The sequence below is a fragment of the Nycticebus coucang genome, chromosome 15 (assembly GCF_027406575.1).
Source record: "Nycticebus coucang isolate mNycCou1 chromosome 15, mNycCou1.pri, whole genome shotgun sequence".
NCBI lineage: Eukaryota > Metazoa > Chordata > Mammalia > Primates > Lorisidae > Nycticebus > Nycticebus coucang.
In genome coordinates, this window is record NC_069794.1 from 59399793 (window position 1) to 59422119 (window position 22327).

The window sequence follows — 22327 nt, forward strand, 5'->3', positions numbered from 1 at the left end:
CATGGACAGAGCCACCCTGTGATCCCTGGGCACCTGCCCTGATGCCTTTTCCGTCTCCCTGTGTGATGGAGCCGTTGGCTCCTCAGCTCGTGTCTGCTCCTGGGTGAGTCCAGGGTGCTACCTCTTGTCACTATTGGGACTGAGCTCCGTTAGTTCCCAGGATATTTAGACAACACGATCAGAGGAAAGAGTTCATGATGGTGGAGAGTCAGAGGATAAAGCTTAGAGGTTGGGGGATGGCTCAGGACGCCTCTGCACAGAGTACGACATGCCATGGCTGGGGCTGTGTGCTGTGAGGAGACATGTGGCCTTGGAGGAGGGGGAGGGCGAGCCTCATCCCTTCTGTTCTGCGTGCTTGGCTTCCCATCTTGGTGACCACAATTTCGTGTCTTCTGTACTGCAGACCAAAGCCTTGGAGTCACCTTTGATCCCTATCTTTCTGCCACATTCCATACCTAGTCTGTCAGCAAATCCTGCCGGCCCCACCTTCGAGACTCTGACCACGGCTCCACCACTCCCCCCAACCCCCACCCCACTATCACACAGCAAGTCTGAATTATCAAAACAGTCTTCTCTTGGTGGCCCAGACTAATCTTAACGTGGCAGCCAGAGTGACCCATTGAAACTGCAATTTAGGATGTGTCACTCTGTAGCTCAGAATCCTCCACTGGCTTCTGAACTCACATCACGTAAAATTCAAAGTCCTTACCATGATCCCTAAGGGCCACCTGCTGGGGTACCCGTTGTCTCCCTGGGCTCATTGCCAGCCACCCTCCACCTTGTTCTTGATAATCCAGCCAAACTGGCCTCTTTTCTGTTGTCCAAGCTTGTGAAACATGCCCCCACCCCAGGGCCTTTGCACTTGCTGTTCCTCTGACTAGAATGTCCTTCTTCGTATGTGCACAGCTCATTGCCTCACTTCCTCCAGGGTTCTATTCAGCTATTATCTTATCAGGGAGGCCTCCCTGTGTATGTTACTTAAAATAGTGCCTCCCACCCCTATCCTAACCTTTTTTTACTTTTATTCTAAGAGTTTATCAAAACCAACATTTTATACATTTATCTGTTTACTTACTGGCTCTTCCCAATACAATGTATGTTCCCAAAGACCAAGTTCACTAGTGCCCTGCATGGTGCCTGAAACACAGCAGGTGCCCAGCAAATATTTGCTCAGGGTGAATAGATTCCTGGGAGAGGCTTCTCTTGGGAGGTCACATGAAGGACTGAGGGTGAGCAGGTGGGGGTGGAGTGGGAGGGCATTGCCTTCAACAGGGACAGTAGCTGCCATGTGGGTCAGATGCCCAGGCTATGGGAGTGTGGGCAGGAGCACTGGGACAGGGCCATGGGTGCCCTGCTCATTAGCTGACCCTCAGGGCTGCTGTCAGGCTGAGCTATATGTGCAGGAGCCCTGTGCAGCGAGGAAGGGGAGCTGCATGCGTGTCCAGGTTTATTGCAATTGGTTGCTCTCTCAGGTTGATCCCACAGACCATGTAGTCTCTGGGTTTAGTCTGTTGTTTTTTTGGAGACAGAGTCTTTCTCTGTCACCCTGGGTAGAGTGCTGTGATGTCACAGCTCACAGCAACTTCAAACTCTTGGGCTTAGCCTCCCCAGTAGCTGGGACTACAGGCTGCCACAATGCTTGATACTATTTTTAGAGATGGGGGTCTCACTCTTGCTCAGGCTGGTCTTGAACTCTTGAGCTCTTGAGCTCAGGCAATTCACCCACCTCAGCCTCCCAGAGGGCTAAGATTACAGGCGTGAGCCCTTCTGTTTGGCCTCTGGGTTTAGTCTTTTCAGAACCGCTCATAAACCACAACAGTCCTCCTCACCAGCACTGGCCTTTAGTGTGGGTGGATGGAGTGGCCTTCAGTGCAGGAGTGGTTTAGGGGCAAGGATTTCTCTGCCTCGCCCAGGCTGCCATGGCCTGAGATGGCATGGCCAATGTCAGGCTTGGTGCGCCTCGCCCAGCCTTGTGCACATCATTACATTCAGACCCTCCATCACCTGGGAGGTAACAGGCTAGTAATTAATGTGTTACCACATGGCCGAATGGACACCGAGTACAACCTGGGAAAGGTAGTTTTGACAGGCAGATAAAAACGAAAGGGAAGGCTGGTGTCTGAGAACTTGCTGTCAGCCCAGGCGGGGCCCCGCGGAGGGCTACGTGGGTGCAGGCTGAGCCTCCTGCGAGCTGCACTGCGAGTGCTCCTGAGCTCGGTCGGCCAGCTGCTGCGTGTTCACTGCCACTTCCTTCCTGTTTCTCTGGGGCTAGGAACTTTGCCACGGATCTTATTAATCATCTCCAAAGAACTATGGCAAGATTTAAAAAAATTCATTTTATAGCTTAGTAAATGGAGGCATAAGGAGCTTCTTTTAGAGGAGGTGATGTCAGTGAAAATGCTGAAATAAGAACTTCCAAAAACACTTTCCTCCAGAAAGCAATGAGATCATTGGCAAAAATTATCAGACTCAACTTTTTCAAAACCTTAGAAATTAACAAAGACTTACAGCTATCTGGGGAACAATTATTCAAGTAAAATGGCTTAATCTCATTAAGAACAGTGAGCATTGTGGTGTCTTAATTTGCCTCATTAGAAATAATAACAGATTTAGTAAAGTTGCAGGATACAGCATTGATATACAAAAATAAATTGTATTTCTGAACACAAGCAATGAAACCCTGAAAATGAAATTAAGAAAATAATTACATGTATAATAGCATCAAAAATAACAAAATACTTAGAAATAAAGTTTTAAAAGAAGCGCCAGTCTTATATATTGAAAACTACAAAACATTGGTGAAAGAAATTAAAGAAGACCTAAATAAATGGAAAGACATCCTGTGTTCATGGCTTAAATGGCTGCATTCCTCAAAGCAATCTATAGATTCAAGACATCTTTTCCAAAATCCCAGATGGATTTTTTTTTCTGCAGAAATGAGAAACTAATCCTAAAGTTCAAATGAAAATTCAAGGAACAAAGGACAGATAAAATAACCTTGAAAAAGAAGAACAAAGTTGGAAGACTCATACTTTCCAATTTAAAAACTTGCCACAAAGCTACAATAATCAGTACTGTATGGTGTAGTATACAGAAAGACACACAGATCACTGGAATAGAATTGAGAGTCTAGAAATAAACCCCTACATTTATTTATGGGTCAATAAATTTTTGACAAAGATGCCAGAACACTTCAACTAGGAAAGAATTGTCTTTAAAAAAAAAAAAAAAAAAAAGGAATTGTCTTTTCAACAAGTGGTGCTGGGGAAAGCTAGATATTTATATGTAAAAGAATAAAGTTGAGCCTGGCTGTGGTAGCTCACTCTGTAATACCAGCACTTGAGGTCAGGAGTTTGAGACCAGCCTTGGCAATATGGCAAAATCCCTTCTTTGTAAAAAATTTAAAAATTAGCCCAGCATGGTGTATGCACTTGTTATCACAGCTACTCTGGAGCTTGATGCAGGAGGATCACTTGAGAATTCAAGGTTATAGTGAGCTATGATTGCGCTTCTGCATTCTAGCTTAGGCATCAGAGTGAGACCCTGTCAAAAAAAAAAAAAAAAAAGAAAAGAAAAAGAAAAAAGAAAACAAAAAGAAAAGAAAGAAAGAAAGGAAACCAAGAAATGATGTTGGACCCCTATCTCATACTATATATAAAATTAACTCACAATAGATCAAAGACCTAAATGTATGGCTAAAACTATAAAATTCCCAGAAGAAAACGTAGGTATAAATCTTCATGACCTTAGACTAAGCAATCATTTCTTAGATATGACACCAAAAGCACAAACAACCAAAGAAAAAGTAGATAAATTTGACTTCATCAAAATTAAAAAATTTTTTTTAAAAAACAGTCTTTGCCTCAGTAGTCCAGGCTAGAGTACTGTGGTGTCAGCTTGGCTCACCACAGCCGCAAACTTCTGAGTTCAAGTAGTCCTCCTGCCTCAGGCTCCTGAGTAGCTGGGACTATAGGCACCCTTCACAACATGGCCAATTTTTCTATTTTTTTAGTAGCAACAGGTTCTTGCTTTGCTCAGGCTGTTCTGGAACTCCTGAACTCCTAAGCTCAAGGGATCCTCCCACCTTGGCCTCCCCCAAGTGCTGGGATTACAGGCATAAGCCACTGCACCTGGCCTAAAATTAAAAACTTTTGTGTTTCAAAGATTACTATCTTTGTGAAAAGACAACCCACAGAATGGGAGACATGTTTGCTAATCATATATCTGGTAATGGCCCAATAAAGAATTCATACAACTGAATAGTAAATAGACAAATAATCAATTTAAAATTGGGCAAAAGATTTGAATAGGTATTTTTCCAAAGAAGACATACCAATAAGCACATGAAAAGATGCTAAATACCCACAGTCATTAGGAAAATGTAAATCAAACACAAGATACCACTTTACACGTGTTAGGATGGCTGCGGCTACAAAGACAGAGGATAAGTGCTGGCGAAGATGTGAAGAAATTGGAACCCTCATATTCCTGGTGGGAATGTAAAATGGTCCAGTTGCTTTGGAAAACAGCTGGACGGTTCCTCAAAAAATTAAACATAGAGGTATCATGTGACTCAGCAATTCCACTCCTGGCTATATACCCAAGAGAACTGAAACAAAAGCAATATGTTAGCATAACAACTTGTACCAGCACAGTGGTATCATTCATATTAGCTAGAAGTTTCATCAGCTCGTGAATGGATAAACAAAATGTAATATATTCATATACAGTAGAACCTCCATAGCTGACCACCTCCCTACACTGACCACCTCCTTAAGTTGACCTAATTTTCATAGATTGGACATGTACTGTGTGGACATATCAGTTCAGTAGGCCTAATTCCTCATGTTGACCACTGCCATATATTAACCAGTTTGTTACAGTTCCTTGGGTGGTCAACTTATAGAGGGTCTACTCTAATTGAATATTATTTGACTGAAAAAAAAAAAGGAATGGAGTAGTCATTCTTGGTACAACATGGATGAACATTGAAAATATGGTAAGTGAAGGAAACAAAAAAAAATAGAAGTCCCATTTGTATAAATCAATTGTACAAAATGTCAGAACAGGAAAATCCATAGAGACAGAAAAAGATTACTGGTGTCAGGGGATGGGGCAGGAGTAATGGAGTGACTACTAGGGTATGGGGTTTCATTTGGGGTGGTGAGAACATTCTGGAATTAGGTAGTGGTGATGTTCGCACAACTTTGTGACTATACCCCCAAACCACTGAACTGTACACTTTAAAAAGGTAAATATTTATGACTTGTATTTTGCAATACAAAATATGGAAAAACAAAAAAAACTTTTTTAAGATAGGAAGCCGGTTAGTACAAGCATCATGATTTTGAATCCAATGCCCATGCACTTAAGGCTGTCTGTTGCTAAGCCCTCTGTGCCTTACTAGGCAGCAGGGGGTCCCCTGGGGCTGTCTCGGGTACCCCTAGAAGAATGGTTTCTGTTGGGTGTCCCGGTGTCCTCTGGGCACAGCTCCCTGGCGTCTGCTTATCATGAGGGACTGATCTAGACACAGATTCATGTTCAATGTCAAGCAGACACCCTTGTTACTGCCACTATGAAGATACTGTTACAGGGTCAAGCTAGTGCATCTGATTCTCTCTTCTCTCTGGAGGAAGTCCTTTCCAGGTGGCTGCTTACCTCTCATCTAGGTGGAGCAAGGGTGGCCTGTGCTGACACCCTAGCTCAGACTATAGCTGAAACTCCTTCTCTGCTATTCTGTTATTATACTCTGTACTAATAAGAGAATCTCCTTTCCCTGAGGTATTTTAAATAGGGTAGACTTTTTTTCTCTTCAACCCATCTGCCCACCCACTCACTTATCTACCCATCTGTCCATCCATCCGTCTGTTCATTCATTCATCTATTCAATTTGACTAACCCACGCTGTGCCAGGCTCTTTGCAAAGTGACTTTGGAAGCACAGTTTTGTTTGGGTTTAGGAACATGGGTTGAGTGATTTTTTTCGTAAGTCTTCTAAGGATTTATGAATATGGGTGTCTTTCATTGGGTTGTGTGCAGGATGGAAATGTTTGGCAGCCATGATGATCAGTCAGAGAAGCCCAGGGAGCTTCACAAAGGCTGAGATGATTCTGAAATTCCCTGTCAACTTCTTCTTCTTCTTTTTTTAATGCCATAGAGCAGCCATTTTCAATGAAAAGACCTGCAAATATGTAGCTCCTCCCCGAGGGATCCTTCTGCACAGCACAGACCTATCATCACCAACCCAACTTGTAATCTTGGGTAAAGAAGGTTCTCAGCTCATTCTCCAGGGAAAAAAAAATTGTAAGCAAAACAAAACAGCCACGTCATGAAGTTGCTCCATGTAATGAGGCTTGCTCCGTTGAGCTGTCATTACCCAGGGCTCCAGGAAGACCTCCTTCCTACCCTCTGGCCAGTCAGGGCTGGAGGCAGCAGCTGTGCAGGGCATGAGGCGAAAGCTGCTCTCTAGGGCTGGTTCTTGCCTAGAGATTCTTGGCTAGATGGTGCCGCCGTGCAGGGGCCTGCCAGCTCAGCTACTCCTTTCCACATTCAGCTGTTTCTCACACTTCTCTTTCCCTACCTCCTGGGGTACTCTGACTCCTCTTGGCTCATGTGAATCTTGTCAGAACTAGTTCTGCCTCCCCATGGTACCTCCCCATCCCATAGCTGTTCATTCAACGAAATGCACTGAGCACTTTTTCAGGGCCAGGCCAAAGACCGGACATGACATGGTCCCTGCCCTTGTTCCCCCATGATAGGGAAGGTAGATATGGAAATGACTCGGCACGGCCCGCTGAGCGCCTGTCACTATTCTTCCTATCCCGTGATTGCAGAGGGCGATACCTCAAACACCAATTAGCTCTTCATGCTCTCAGGTGGAGAGTCCTGTCTTCCCAGCTGATTGAAAGGATCAAGAGGGAAGGGTATCAAATGTATCCTCTCCCTTTCTTAGCACCTTGCATGGTAGTGACCCAATATGCCCCTGAATCGAAGCTGCCAAGCAGCGAGGAACTATTTTCTTCAATAGAAATTTTACTTTGATTTCGTGGTTTTTGTTTCAATTTGGGAATGCTAGGCAATGAGAAAGAATGAACAGAACCTACCATGTGAGTTATGCCATTACGCAAATCTGGGGGGTTCTGTGCTTCACTCAGTACCCAGCATTTCAGCTTGGGCTGCTGTAACAGATTACCATGGGTGACTAGGTGGCTTAAACAACAAACATCTCTCTCTCACAGTTCTGGAGGCTGGAAAGTCCAAGATCAAGGCACCAGCAGATCTGATGTCTGGTGAGTGCCACTTCCTGGTGTGAAGACACCTGTCTTCTCGTTGAATCCTCACATGGTAGAGAGCAGAGAGCCAGAGAGAGTGCAGGGCTCTTGTGTCTTTTCTTACAAACACACCAGTGCCTTTCACAAGGCCTTCCCCATCATGACCTAATTATGTCCCAAAGGCTTATCACAGCAGAGGTAAGAATTTCAACAAATGAATTTGGGGGTACACATTCAGTCCATAGCACCTTTACTTCCCGAAAGCCAAATGCCTCTTGCCTTTGGGTTGGTGACGATCTCCCCGTGAGAACATGCCTCTTAGGGAGGAGGGGCTCCTTCGTCTTCTCCAGAACAGAAGTAGAAACACAGAAGTGGCTGCAGAGCCTTGATTCCTTTTGATGGATGTGAAATGCCTGGCTGTTATAAGATCACACCATGATCTTTAGCTTCACACAAATGTATTATAGTGTTTCGTGTTGGCTGTCCCCGTCCTCTGCCAACCCATCAGCAAGAAGGAGCCTTCAGACAGAGGCAGCACTCAAGTGCTCTGAGCAAGAGGAGTGGGGACCCTCCCAATAAATACATAACCCCCAAACCAACCCCAGTTGCCTCTTGAACTGGATAGCCTTTTGGTTTATGAGACACTTTCTTTATTTTAGTTTGATCGTCACATGGTCCCTAAGAGATAGAATTATTATCCTCACCTTAGAGAACACGATGCTCAAAGAGACCAGAAAATGTGCCTGGAGTCACAAGGCTAGAAGGGCAGATCCAGGGTTCCTCCCCGATCCCGTTGACTCCAAAGCCTCTGGCCTGGAAAGATGAAACTGAGCACAGGCCAGGGTGTGTCTTGTCACAAACGTCAACATCTCCCTTCTGTGCTCATCTGACTTATGGAAAGTTTTCAGGGTGTCAGCCATGTGGTCTCTATTTACAGAAGATGATGTGCAAATGACAAGACAAATTAGGCTGTCATGGGGAAGAGCTGCAGTAGTTTTAAGAGGGAAATTGATGTGATGGGTCTTTTTCAGTAAGCACTTTGTGGGTGGCAGTGATGAAGGGGAGGGAAGCAGTCGGTGGAGCAAGGATTAGGAAATGCGAAACTGCAAAAAAGAGAACCATCTTAAGGAAAAGAAGGAGCTATTTTTTTTGAAGAGGCCACATTCATTTTTTGTTGTGCCAAGGGAATAATAGTTAAGGGTTTTTAGAAACTGTAACACAAGAACTTCTTCGTAAAGGCTGAATCACAGACACTTCAGAAAACGTAGCAGGGGAGGTTCCATTGATACGTACTCAGTACTTTCACTTGAATGGAGGGAGATGCTTCGACTTTGAGTTTATGGGCTCACACTGATCTCATTTCAGTCTTTACCAGATGGAACTTGGGAATTCCAAGTTCCCTTCACAAGAACTTCCTGATGGCTCGTCATGGTGTTCAGCAGGGTACAATTCAGGCCCTGCTTCTGCCAGGGAAAGGAGTGGCTTCCAAGATGAGTTGTGGCCCCTTGAGGGTATAAATTCTTTTTCTAGCACAGGACACGAATTCTTCTCTTGGAGAACTAAACTAGAAATAATATAGTTATTTCTAAATACTAAATTAGGCCGGGGGCTGTGGTGTAACTGTCCAATTTAAAGTCCTTACCCTTTCTCTGGGTAGGGGTCCCTTCACTGAAGTGAGAAACTTATCTCCCTAACTTGCCTGCTATGCCTGCCTCTTCTGTAATCCAGAGATCAGAAAGGCAGAGAGAGTTTCCACAACTTGGAAGGCAAAAATATAAGTGGAAACCTGGTGTTTCTAAAAACAAACAAACAAACAAAAAACCAAGACTTAGAACCAAGCCACTGTCCATCTAAGCCTGACAGCCTTCCCCAAGTGCTCTTGGGAGTGCCAAGAGGCCAGGTAAGAATGTCGTAGCCCCTGTCCCCTGCCCTCAAATTGTGTGGTGCTCCTAATCCCCTATGGGGTGATGCTCCCAGCAAACACCCTTCCCCCACCTCCTCACCCCATGCATCCCAGGGGGTTAGGAGGAAAGCATGTGAATGAAAGAATTCCAACCAAGATGTGCATGATGGATGGCCTCTAAGGGCCATTTGTATTTTAAAAGAGAAGCCCCTTTTGCAGGGAAACACCACTCTGAAGATAGACTTCAGATGTTGGGGGGGCCAGGAGCCAGGCCAGCTGTGAGGAGCTGTACTCCAGCCAAGTGTCTGAATATCTGCTTTCATGCGGTTTTGTGGAGCTGCTACAGTTTTCTACCTCTGCAGAGAGTATATCGTTTCTTCCAGTCACCAGAAAAGGTCATAGAGAGAAAAAGAGATTCTTCAGCTTTGGCACTGCATATTCAATGTTAAATCTTTGCACTGGAGTCTGTAATGTATGCACATGCATATTCTATCAGCCTTGAAACTGGTCAAAAGTTTCTAAAGGAGACTTTTCAGAGAGATCCCTTCTTTGTCAATTGCCAAATAGACATCTTTACTGTGTACTATCCAATCCCTGTGTCCACTAACAGAGTGTTGCCTTCCCAGGACTCCCTGTCATCTGCCCTTTTATTTTTTGTGCATAACACCCAGGAATCCGAGCATCCTGGCTTGCTGCAGAAGCCCTCAGATTCCTTAACCGCCTCAGACTCTGTGGAAATCACTCCCAGGAGTCAAGACCAAAGCCAATCAATCAGGCTACTTTATTGGTTTCGCCATTTGATTTCCATTGGGCTGGTAAGTGTTCCTTTCTGGGCCATTTTCAGTGCTGAATTTCCTATGGGCCATAAAATCTTTTGTAAAGGGAAATGGATCAACCAGCTTTGTTGAGACTCACTTTACTTCTGGAATGTAGATGATGGAAGACTTAATTAGTGCTGGAATAAAGAAGTGATCAGTCTCATTAAATTAGCTCCAGTATTTATTAATATAAATACAGCAGAACCTCCATAATTGACCACCTCCACTGACCACCTCCTTAAGTTGATCTAATTGTCATAGACCAGACATCCACCACAGATATGTACAGCAGGCCTGTTCCTTATGTTGACCACCCCCATATGCTGACCATTTGTTAGTCTCTTGGGTGGCCAACTGGAAAATCCAACTTTAATGTCCAGTCAGAGTAAATATGTTGTCTTATTTATTTTTCTTCAAGTTCCAATCAGTAGGGCTTCATGTATGGCCGCGAAGCCACAAGAGTCATTGCACAAAGTACAACCGACAGGCTCATTATTTTCTTGTTACACTCTGCTGAGTAAGGAGCAAACTGGCTTCAGCACATTCACAGACGTTGTTTTCGTCCATTTCCAGGCCGGACTCCAGCTACCATGACTTAATGCTTCAGAGCTGCATTTAATTTCAATAAATTCTTATGTTCTGAAACTCCTCTGTGGAGTCTGAATTTTTTGACACACTCTGATTGTTCCATCAGGGAAAGAGCTGGCAGCTCCAAAGTACTTCCATGGATGCCTCTGGAAAAGTGGGAAGCCTTGAGGTGTCTTTGGCACCTACCAACGGGAAGGACCCTGAGAAGTGGCCGATGTCCCTTCGCACTTACATGTCTCCAAGATGAGATTTCTTATAGCAGAACATGACGTTCTTGCCACCCTCAGGATCCAAACCACTTCAAAAGAGCCTTATACTTTGCTCTGAGTGGCTAAATACCACAAGCACCACTTGAGTTTAAAATTATGTAACCCTGACATTCCAAAGCCAACGTGCACAGCCTTGTAAGAACAGACGTGGTCTCTGTTTGAAGGCAAAAGCCCAGACAGCGCTTAGTCTCAAAATAAGAGTTGTCAAATTATTCTTAACTTGGGATGTTTGCTTGGAAAGCGTTTTTTCCTCTCTGGAGATTTTTGTTTACAGAATTTAACAATTAAAAACACACAATCATGCATTGTTCAGCTGCAGCAGAAAGGTCAGCTCTGGGCACACAGGAGGTTTCCAACGCCTGGGGTTTTTAGTCCCACTGTGCAGATGGGAGACATGTAATGTTATTTTAAGGTGGCAAAATGCAAAGTATGAGACAATAGGTAGAAATCTTGTGAATTCCTATCAAACAGGAATATCAGCTGATGAGGGAAAGCCCCCTTTGTTTAATTCTAACGATGGTTGGGCAACTTTTTGTGTGCATATTCAGCCAGTAAGTAAGGCTGTTTTGTTAGTGCAGTTGATGTGGTTATCACAATTCTCTGTATTTGGGAGATAGGTTACCTTTAGTGTGTCTAGGGGGTTCTGGAGATAAAGTTATGCTGAAGGGATATGGTTGTGTGTGCTATAAAAGGGAACAGGCCAATACCCTGTGTGAGATAAAGGAACACAGGATTTTACAGTTAGGGATCATTTTGTCCAGCTCCCTTAAGTCACAGATATAATTTAATTGCCACCCAGAAGTGATTAGCTCAAGCTTACACAGGTGGTTAATAGCTGAGTAGGGTTCAGAACGTCCTGTCTACAGATGAATTCTGCCTCGGAGGATTCTTTTCCATTACCTGTAGTACTTTTACCACAGTAAGTCTTAGAAAAAAAAGTACAGCCAGTAAGTACAAAGTTTACGATTGAACCCTGGCAAGAAACTGAACTCTTCATGTAATATTTTTGAAAGCCGTATATGTTACTGGGAAGAAAAACATTTTTAAGGAAAACTTTCTTTTTTTTCCTTCCTTCCCTCCCTCTTTCTTCTTTCTCCCTTCCCCTTCCATTCCCTTCGCTTCTTTCTTTTCTTTCTTTCCCTTCCTGTCCCTCCCTCCCTTCCTTCCTTTCTTCCCTCCCCCTTTTTTTTGAGACAGAGTCTTGCTCTGTTGCCCTGGCTACAGTACAGAGTAGTGTCATCATAGCTCATTGCAACCTCAAACTTCTGGGCTCAAGTGATCTTCCTGCCTCAGCCACGGAGTGCTAGGATTATAGGAATGAGCCACCGTGCTTGGCCCAAACATTTTATTTCTTGATAAGATGAAAAAATTATGTACAATTTACTAAATACAAGTGGATATTTGAGGATATTTTCGATATTCTATTCCTGAGATGCAATTCCAGAGAGAAGCTGTCCAGACAGGAGAGGCTGGCTTAGAATTTGTAGAATATCTAGGACTGTGATTGTTGGAAACATTAATGCAACAAGTCAGAGACTAGCTCTTAGTCTCAGTATGGCTTGGCTCTACTCACAGAAGAATTTCATTTTGCCTGATGTGACAGGCACAGGAAGGAGCCAGGTGGAGGAAGGGCTGAAGTCTCCAGTGGCCTTTCAGGAACACTGGCAATGCTGTCTACTGACAACCACTTCTAAATGGCTTTCAAAGGCCTACCGTTTGTTTAGAGACAATTTTGCTGGCATGGATGATTTTTCCTCCTCTGACAGTTCACAGGAAAGTGTGTAAATGCATCAGTGTACAAAGTTATGATTTAATAAAAACAATGATAAAAAATAAAATTCAAATAAAAAAAGAAGTAGGAGAGAAAAAATCAAATTGGAACAACAACAACAAAAAAGAATCACATGATGGAGTCCCTTCAAGTACTCCTGCTCCACTTGCCCTGTGCTCCAGCCGCCCCATGGGTGATGAGGTCATTTGGTCGGTCACAAAAAGGATTCCAGGGGTAATATACATCATATACGGCGCCTATTCATGGCATTCATTCCTCCTGGCTGCTCACGGGTAACAATGATCCTTCTCAGCATTACATGTGCTTACTAAGGACACAGGGGTTAGCCGCCTTTCAATGGAACCCCCCTGAGGCATACAATGCATTTATTATAATGTCCTGGCCCTAAGAAGGGCCTGGGAACAGCTTGGAGTGGCCCATAATTAAGTACATTTAATAATAAATGCTTACACTTGTTGGGTATTGCAAGACACGAAAATAAATCTTCTCACTTTCTACTCCCATCACCCTCATCTTTCCCTTTTACACATAAGAAAAGCCAGGAATAGTTTTTTTTTTTTTTTAATAACAGTTGCAAAGGATGTCTGGCCAGTTGGGAAGGGGAAATTAAACTACTTGAGAACATTCCTTCCATGTCAATAAAATGGCTTCTGCTTACTCAGTTATGCATGGGGAGGATTTGTTAAAAGGCTGTTCCTTTAATCACTCTTGGATTTTACTTCCAAAGGCTTTCAGGGGCAGTGATCTGCTAGCAAAGGGCACCCTTTGGGGTTAAGCTGCCAGTTGGATGGGCACTTCTTCAGTTTGCTGCTGTGCCCAGGAAGGAAGGAAGAAATAATGTTTCCTCGGCACGATTTCATGTCCTCTGTCTCCACACTTTCAAAAGCCTGAGTGTGTGCAGACAAAGCTTCTAGGAACAAGGGAGAGGAAGCAAGCTCTGTGTATGAGGCCAGGGTAGAACTAGAGAAGAAAAACGCAGAAGCGATATGTAGGTTTATACACCCCGGCACGAAGTGTGGGACTGCAAAAGTGGCTTGCGGGGGCATGGGAGGCCTTGGAGGCTGGGAGCCCAGCTTTGCCCCTGCCTGGCTGAGAGAGTGGCTGCTGCTCTTGAACTTCTCTATGCCTCAGTTTTTTATTGTAAAATGAGGTGTTAACAGTACAGTGTATAGTTACTCAATAGTCTATTTATCAGGAATCTTGGGATTGTGACAAGTTCTCTGGGCCTCATATTCTTTATCTGTAAAACAACGTTAAAAATATCCACTTACATGCATTGTTATAAAGACCAAATGAGGTAATGTTTGAAATCCCTGCATATACCTGGTACACAGTAAATAATTAGTAAATGGTAGCTGTTATTATCATCAATGCAATTACCTTTTGTAAGGTGCTTATTAGATTAAAATTCTTTGCATCATTGGATGATTGAACACATGGAGTAAGCATCTGGCTAGAGAAAGAAGGAAGCCACGCCAACTCGTTGGGTAGTGCTGCTGGGTTTCAAGGCAGCTACCTATAGCCCAAAGTGTCAGGGCTTTAGGCAGATACTTGGGTACTTGGAGTGCTCTTGGTCGAAGAATGACCAGACGCCCTAAAGTAAGGCAAACATTCAACAAAGTTTATTGAGAAAGAGAAAGATAGGCTTACAGAGTCAGAGTGAGATAAAGGCTTACAGAGCAGATATGCTTGCCATGAACAGTGAAGGGCCCCACTGTCACAAGGAAAAAGGCAGGAGTCCTGACTGTGGATTCTCTTTTACAAGGTTGGGATCAGGTCTACCTCGTGATTCAGAGGTCCCCTTGGAACCAGAGCCTTACTGTGCACAAAGACCTCGCATGAACCTCTCTGAGAGCCCATGGGAGTGTGTGGACCACATGGTAATCAGTCTCCAGGCTATACTAGGTCACCTGTGAGATTCTCCGGTCCTCACTACTAGGCTGGAGAGTGTTCCACTGCAGCTGGCATGCTATGTTCTTATTGGTAGATTGGTAGGACAGTCCTTCATTCCCAGGTGTGAGCAATCACTTAGGACAAAAGTAAGGTGGGAGGGATCAAGATGGAGGCCTGGGGTCCCACCCTTGTCCTCCTTCCTCAGGAGAGCAGGGATTCCTGGCTAACTACCTAACAGTGCTACACTGGAAATTTGATTGTTTTTATTTCTTTAACAGTTAGTGATAGGAAGATGGGCTGGTGGAACAAACGGGTGTTATCTTTCTGTCCTATAATTAAATACAATGAAATTATGGCCTTGTACAGTTTCAATAAACATGGGTGAACAGGATAACATCATCAGCAAGACTGGTTTTACAAATTTAAGACCTGTTTTTCTAACTCACTGGTATCCCAGCATTTCTGATTTTGCCATTAAATGGAGATGACTTTTTTATTATATGGTTGAAGACAGAATGACGTCTGCTGAAACATTTGATTTTAAACAAAATGATATTGAACATATGGATAAATAAAGGTTAGCCCAAGAGTGGGATTAAGGTATACTTTGAAGAAAAAGAATAAGGCTTAGAAAAAAAATTTTTTTTTGTTTGTTTGTTTCTTTTTAATGGCTAGAGAACTATCCGATCACTATTCAGTTCAAACATACTAACTTGTTTTTACTTTGCTTTAGGTAATTTTTAAAAATTACTTTGATTTATAATTGACATGTAAGTATACATATTAATGGAGTGTGAAGTGGTGTTTCAATGTCTGTATACACAGTACCATGATAAAACTGGGAGAATTACCATATTGCCTTAGGTAATTTTTATAAATGTTCTCAATAGTTGTTCTTATATGTATTTGCTATTTTGAGCATTATGTTTTGGCAACCACAGTAGTGTGAATCTTCTGGGAAGCATTAGAAGAAGAAGAAACAGGAAACTTGAGGCATGACATCTTTTTTCTTTCATTCTAGCAGCAAGGAAAATAGGACATTTGCTATTTATCTTTTAAAGAGCCTTGTAATAGAAGGCAAGTGCTCTGAGCATCTTTTGATTCCTTTTGGCTTTGGCCAAGAAAAGAAAAGTACTGAGAAAATCCAACCTTCTATAAAATAACTGCTATTGGAAGGACTAACTTTCTAGTGGGTTAAATGCTATAAAATAATTCTTCACTGGCAGGCGGAGCAAGATGGCAGCCGAGTAACAGCTTCCTTGCATCTGGGCACCGTGAGTCTGGGGATATAGGACTCTAGGCATCTCTGGCTGGTGGGATCTGCCTATCATTACCCCTGAGAGGATACAGGGAGTCAGTGAGAGACTTCTGGACCCCAAGAGGAGGACTAAAACAGTGGAAAACCAGCAAGTGGTCGTGTGTGTTCAATCCGTCTAAACCTGCCCGCAACTGTAAGTTCAGTAGCAGTGAGACTGCAAACCAGAAAGGCCTTACCTGTGAACTGTTTTGGTGTCTTTGGACTTGGCACTCAGCTGAACTGCCTTGGGGAGAGCCTGAGCAGGAGTGCGGAGAACTTTGGCCTTTGTCTAGGGCCCCAGTCTGAGCCGCTGAGCCAGACGGAGCTAATAGTGTTTGGCTCTGGGTCACAGGCAGACATTGTGAGCGATCTGCCCTGGCAAGCTCCGCCCTCAGGGTCGCAGAGCTGGAATTGGGTGGGAGCTGGTAACCCAGCGACCAAGTAGCCTAAGGGCGGGGTCTGAGCCACCTTGCAGCCCTAACCCTCGGGGGCAGAGGGAGACCAGTTTTGACACACAGGGTAAGTGGATAGCCACTTCAGCAGTGATTCCAGCGACAAGCACTTCCCTGAGAAAGCTTCTGCTCAGTAAGTGAACAAGTTCAAAGTGCCTTTTAAGTGGGCTGAAGAGAGATTTACGGTGTCTACCTGCTGGGGTTTGAGAAACTAGCAGCCTCCAGTCGTATCAGAACTGTGATTAACATCTCATACCCCAGAAGACCATGTGTTGCCCAGACAATATTCAATAACATATACATACTGCTTTGGTTTTGGTTGGGTTTTTTTTTTTTTTTTTTGATTTGGTTGTTTTTCTTGCTTATTTTGATGTGGATTGTTGTTTTGTTTTTTAAGTTCAACCTTTTCCATACAGATCCTTTTTCTTTCTCAATTTTTCTAATTTAATTATAATTTCCCATTGCTGCCTATTTCAATAATTAGAACTTCATTTTTGTTAGTGTTTATACCGCTATTATTTGGTTTTTCCAGCCAATTTTATCCCGTAAAGTTTTCTGTTTGCTTGTTTTGGTTTGATTTATAGCATTTTTGTCTTTCCTCTCTACTTGGTGGAGGTGGGGTACTGTGTCTGATCAGGTTAGCAAAGAGCTGCTGACCTCAAGGGAACCACCCAACTGGGCACCCCCAAGAAGGTGTTTTTTTTTTAAGGTTGTATCAAAGTACCCTACTGTACACCTATATTGCTCTGTCTCCCTCTTTCTGTGCCTCTCTTCTTTTTGTCAATATTCTTTTTACCCACACCCTCTCCTTTCTCTATTTTTCTTTTTTTTCCTTATCACTCGGTCCTCCTTTCTTTCATCCTTTTTTTGCTCTTAAACCTTCTCACCCTTCTGGTCCTGTAATGCTTAGTCCACAGGCACGAGAACTTAAAGAGCAAGAGGAAGTGAAAGGAAAATTAGGGCAAGGAAACAGATAAAAGAAATCACCCATGAGGAAGAATCAGCAGAAAACTCCAGGCAACATGAAGAACCAGTCCAGAACAACCCTGCCAAGGGACCATGAGGTAGCTACTGCAGAGGATTCCACCTATACAGAAATGTTAGGAATGACAGAAAGGGAATTTAGAATACACATGTTGAAAACAATGAAAGAAATGATGGAAACAATGAAGGAAACTGCTAAAAAAGTGGAAAATAACCAAAAGGAAATCCAAAAACAGAATCAAATCAGAGACGAACAATATGAAGAATATAAAAAGGATATAGCAGAGCTGAAGGAAATGAAACAGTCAATCAGGGAACTTAAAGATGCAATGGAAAGTATCAGCAACAGGTTAGACCATGCAGAAGAAAGAAGTTCAGAGGTAGAAGACAAAGTTCTTGAGATAACTCAGATAGTAAAAGAGGCAGAAAAGAAGAGAGAGAAAGCAGAACGTTCACTGTCAGAATTATGGGACTTTATGAAGCGTTCCAACATACGAGTTATAGGAATTCCAGAAGGGGAAGAAGAATGCCCCAGAGGAATGGAAGCCATACTAGAGAATATTACAAAAGAAAATTTCCCAAATAGCACCAAAGATTCTGACACACTGCTTTCAGAGGGCTATCGGACCCCAGGTCGCCTCAACTCTAACCGAGCTTCTCCAAGACACATTGTGATGAACCTGTCCAAAGTCAAGACAAAAGAAAAGATTCTGCAAGCTGCCAGGAGTAAGTGCCAGTTGACCTACAGGGGCAAATCCATCAGAGTGACGGCAGACTTCTCTAATGAAACTTTCCAAGCAAGAAGACAATGGTCATCTACCTTTAATCTACTTAAACAGAACAATTTCCAGCCCAGAATTCTGTACCCTGCTAAGCTAAGCTTCAAAATTGATGGAGAAATCAAATCATTTACGGATATACAAACATTGAGGAAATTTGCCACAACAAGACCAGCTCTACAGGAAATACTTCAACCTGTTCTACACACTGACCACCACAATGGATCAGCAGCAAAGTAAGAACACAGAAATTAAAGGACAGAACCAAACCTCCACACTGATGCAAAAGATAAAACTAAGCAATGGACTCTCAACAAATAAGACGAATAGAATACTACCACACTTATCAATTATCTCAATAAATGTTAATGGCTTGAATTCCCCACTGAAGAGACATAGATTGGCTGACTGGATTAAAAAACACAAGCCATCCATTTGCTGTCTGCAAGAAACACACCTGGCTTCAAAAGACAAATTAAAGCTCCGAGTCAAGGGTTGGAAGACAATTTTTCAGGCAAATGGCATTCAGAAGAAAAGAGGAGTTGCAATCTTATTTTCAGATACATGTGGATTTAAAGCAACTAAAGTCAAAAAAGACAAAGATGGTCACTTTATATTGGTCAAGGGAAAAATACAACAAGAAGACATTTCAATTCTAAATATCTATGCACCCAATTTAAATGCTCCCAGATTCCTGAAATAGACCTTACTCAGTCTGAGCAATATAATATCTGATAATACCATAATAACAGGGGACCTTAACACTCCTCTTACAGAGCTGGACAGATCCTCTAAACAGAAATTAAACAAGGATATAAGAGACTTAAATGAGACCCTAGAACAACTGTGCTTGATAGACGCATATAGAACACTCCATCCCAAAGATAAAGAATATACATTCTTCTCATCACTGCATGGAACATTCTCCAAAATTGATCATATCCTGGGACACAAAACAAATATCAACAGAATCAAAAGAATTGAAATTTTACCTTGTATCTTCTCAGACCATAAGGCACTAAAGGTGGAACTCAACTCTAACAAAAATGCTCGACCCCACCCAAAGGCATGGAAACTAAACAATCTTCTGTTGAATAACAGATGGGTGAAGGAATAAATAAAACAGGAAATCATTAACTTCCTTGAGCATAACAACAATGAAGACAGAAACTACCAAAACCTGTGGGATACTGCAAAAGCAGTTCTGAGAGGAAAATTCATCGCTTTAGATGCCTACATTCGAAAAACAGAAAGAGAGCACATGAACAATCTCACAAGAGATCTTATGGAATTGGAAAAAGAAGAACAATCTAAGCCTAAACTCAGTAGAAGAAAGGAAATATCCAAAATCAAATCAGAGATCAATGAAATTGAAAACAAAAGAATCATTCAGAAAATTAATGAAACAAGGAGTTGGTTTTTTGAAAAAATAAATAGAATAGATAAACCACTGGCCAGACTAATGAGGAATAGAAAAGTAAAATCTCTAGTAACCTCAATCAGAAATGATAAAGGGGAAATAACAACTGATCCCACAGAGATACAAGAGATCATCTCTGAATACTACCAGAAACTCTATGCCCAGAAATTTGACAATGTGAAGGAAATGGATCAATATTTGGAATCACACCCTCTCCCTAGACTCAGCCAGGAAGAAATAGAGCTCCTGAACAGACCAATTTCAAGCACTGAGATCAAAGAAACAATAAAAAAGCTTCCAATCAAAAAATGCCCTGGTCCAGATGGCTTCACTCCAGAATTCTATCAAACCTTCAAGGAAGAGCTTATTCCTGTACTGCAGAAATTATTCCAAAAAATTGAGGAAGAAGGAATCTTCCCCAACACATTCTATGAAGCAAACATCACCCTGATACCAAAACCAGGAAAAGACCCAAACAAAAAGGAGAATTTCAGACCAATCTCACTCATGAACATAGACGCAAAAATTCTCAACAAAATCCTAGCCAATAGATTACAGCTTATCATCAAAAAAGTCATTCATCATGATCAAGTAGGCTTCATCCCAGGGATGCAAGGCTGGTTTAACATACGCAAGTCTATAAACGTTATCCACCATATTAACAGAGGCAAAAATAAAGATCACATGATCCTCTCAATAGATGCAGAAAAAGCATTTGATAAAATCCAGCATCCTTTTCTAATTAGAACACTGAAGAGTGTAGGCATAGGTGGCACATTTCTAAAACTGATTGAAGCTATCTATGACAAACCCACAGCCAATATTTTACTGACTGGAGTAAAACTGAAAGCTTTCCCTCTTAGAACTGGAACCAGACAAGGTTGTCCTCTGTCACCTTTACTATTCAATGTAGTGCTGGAAGTTCTAGCCAATACAATTAGGCAAGACAAGGAAATAAAGGGAATCCAAATGGGAGCAGAGGAGGTCAAACTCTCCCTCTTTGCTGACGACATGATCTTATACTTAGAGAACCCCAAAGACTCAACCACAAGACTCCTAGAAGTCATCAAAAAATACAGCAATGTTTCAGGATATAAAATCAATGTCCACAAGTCAGTAGCCTTTGTGTACACCAATAACAGTCAAGATGAGAAGCTAATTAAGGACACAACTCCCTTCACCATAGTCTCCAAGAAAATGAAATACCTAGGAATATACCTAACGAAGGAGGTGAAGGACCTCTATAAAGAAAACTATGAAATCCTCAGAAAGGAAATAGCAGAGGATATTAACAAATGGAAGAACATACCATGCTCATGGATGGGAAGAATCAACATTGTTAAAATGTCTATACTTCCCAAAGCAATCTACCTATTCAATGCCATTCCTATCAAAATACCAACATCGTACTTTCAAGATTTGGAAAAAATGATTCTGCCTTTTGTATGGAACCGGAAAAAACCCCGTATAGCTAAGGCAGTTCTCTGTAACAAAAATAAAGCTGGGGGCATCAGCATACCAGATTTTAGTCTGTACTACAAAGCCGTAGTGCTCAAGACAGCATGGTACTGGCACAAAAGCAGAGACATAGACACTTGGAATCGAATTGAACACCAAGAAATGAAACTAACATCTTACAACCACCTAATCTTTGATAAACCAAACAAGAACATACCTTGGGGGAAACACTCCCTATTCAATAAATGGTGTTGGGAGAACTGGATGTCTACATGTAAAAGACTGAACCTGGACCCACACCTTTCCCCACTCACAAAAATTGATTCAAGATGGATAAAGGACTTAAACTTAAGGCACGAAACAATAAAAATCCTCCAAGAAAGCATAGGAAAAACACTGGAAGATATTGTCCTGGGGGAAGACTTCATGAAGAAGACTGCCATGGCAATTGCAACAACAACAAAAATAAACAAATGGGACTTCATTAAACTGAAAAGCTTCTGTACAGCTAAGGAGACAATAACCAAAGCAAAGAGACAACCTACACAATGGGAAAGGATATTTGCATATTTTCAATCAGACAAAAGCTTGATAACTAGGATCTATAGAGAACTCAAATTAATCCACATGAAAAAAGCCAACAATCCCATATATCAATGGGCAAGAGACATGAATAGAACTTTCTCTAAAGACGACAGACGAATGGCTAACAAACACATGAAAAAATGTTCATCATCTCTATATATTAGAGAAATGCAAATCAAAACAACCCTGGATATCATCTAACCCCAGTGAGAATGGCCCACATCACAAAATCTCAAAACTGCAGATGCTGGCGTGGATGTGGTTAGAAGGGAACACTTTTACACTGCTGGTGGGACTGCAAACTAGTACAACCTTTCTGGAAGGAAGTATGGAGAAACCTCAAAGCACTCAAGCTAGACCTCCCATTTGATCCTGCAATCCCATTACTGGGCATCTACCCAGAAGGAAAGAAATCCTTTTATCATAAGGACACTTGTACTAGACTGTTTATTGCAGCTCAATTTACAATCACCAAAATGTGGAAACAGCCTAAATGCCCACCAACCCAGGAATGGATTAACAAGCTGTGGTATATGTATACCATGGAATACTATTCAGCCATTAAAAAAAATGGAGACTTTACATCCTTCGTATTAACCTGGATGGATGTGGAAGACATTATTCTTAGTAAAGCATCACAAGAATGGAGAAGCATGAATCCTATGTACTCAATTTTGATATGAGGACAATTAATGACAATTATGGTTATGGGGGGGAAAGAGAAAGAGGGAAGGAGGGAGGTGGGTGCGGCCTTGGTGTGTGTCACACTTTATGGGGGCAAGACATGACTGCAAGAGGGACTTTACCTAACAATTGCAA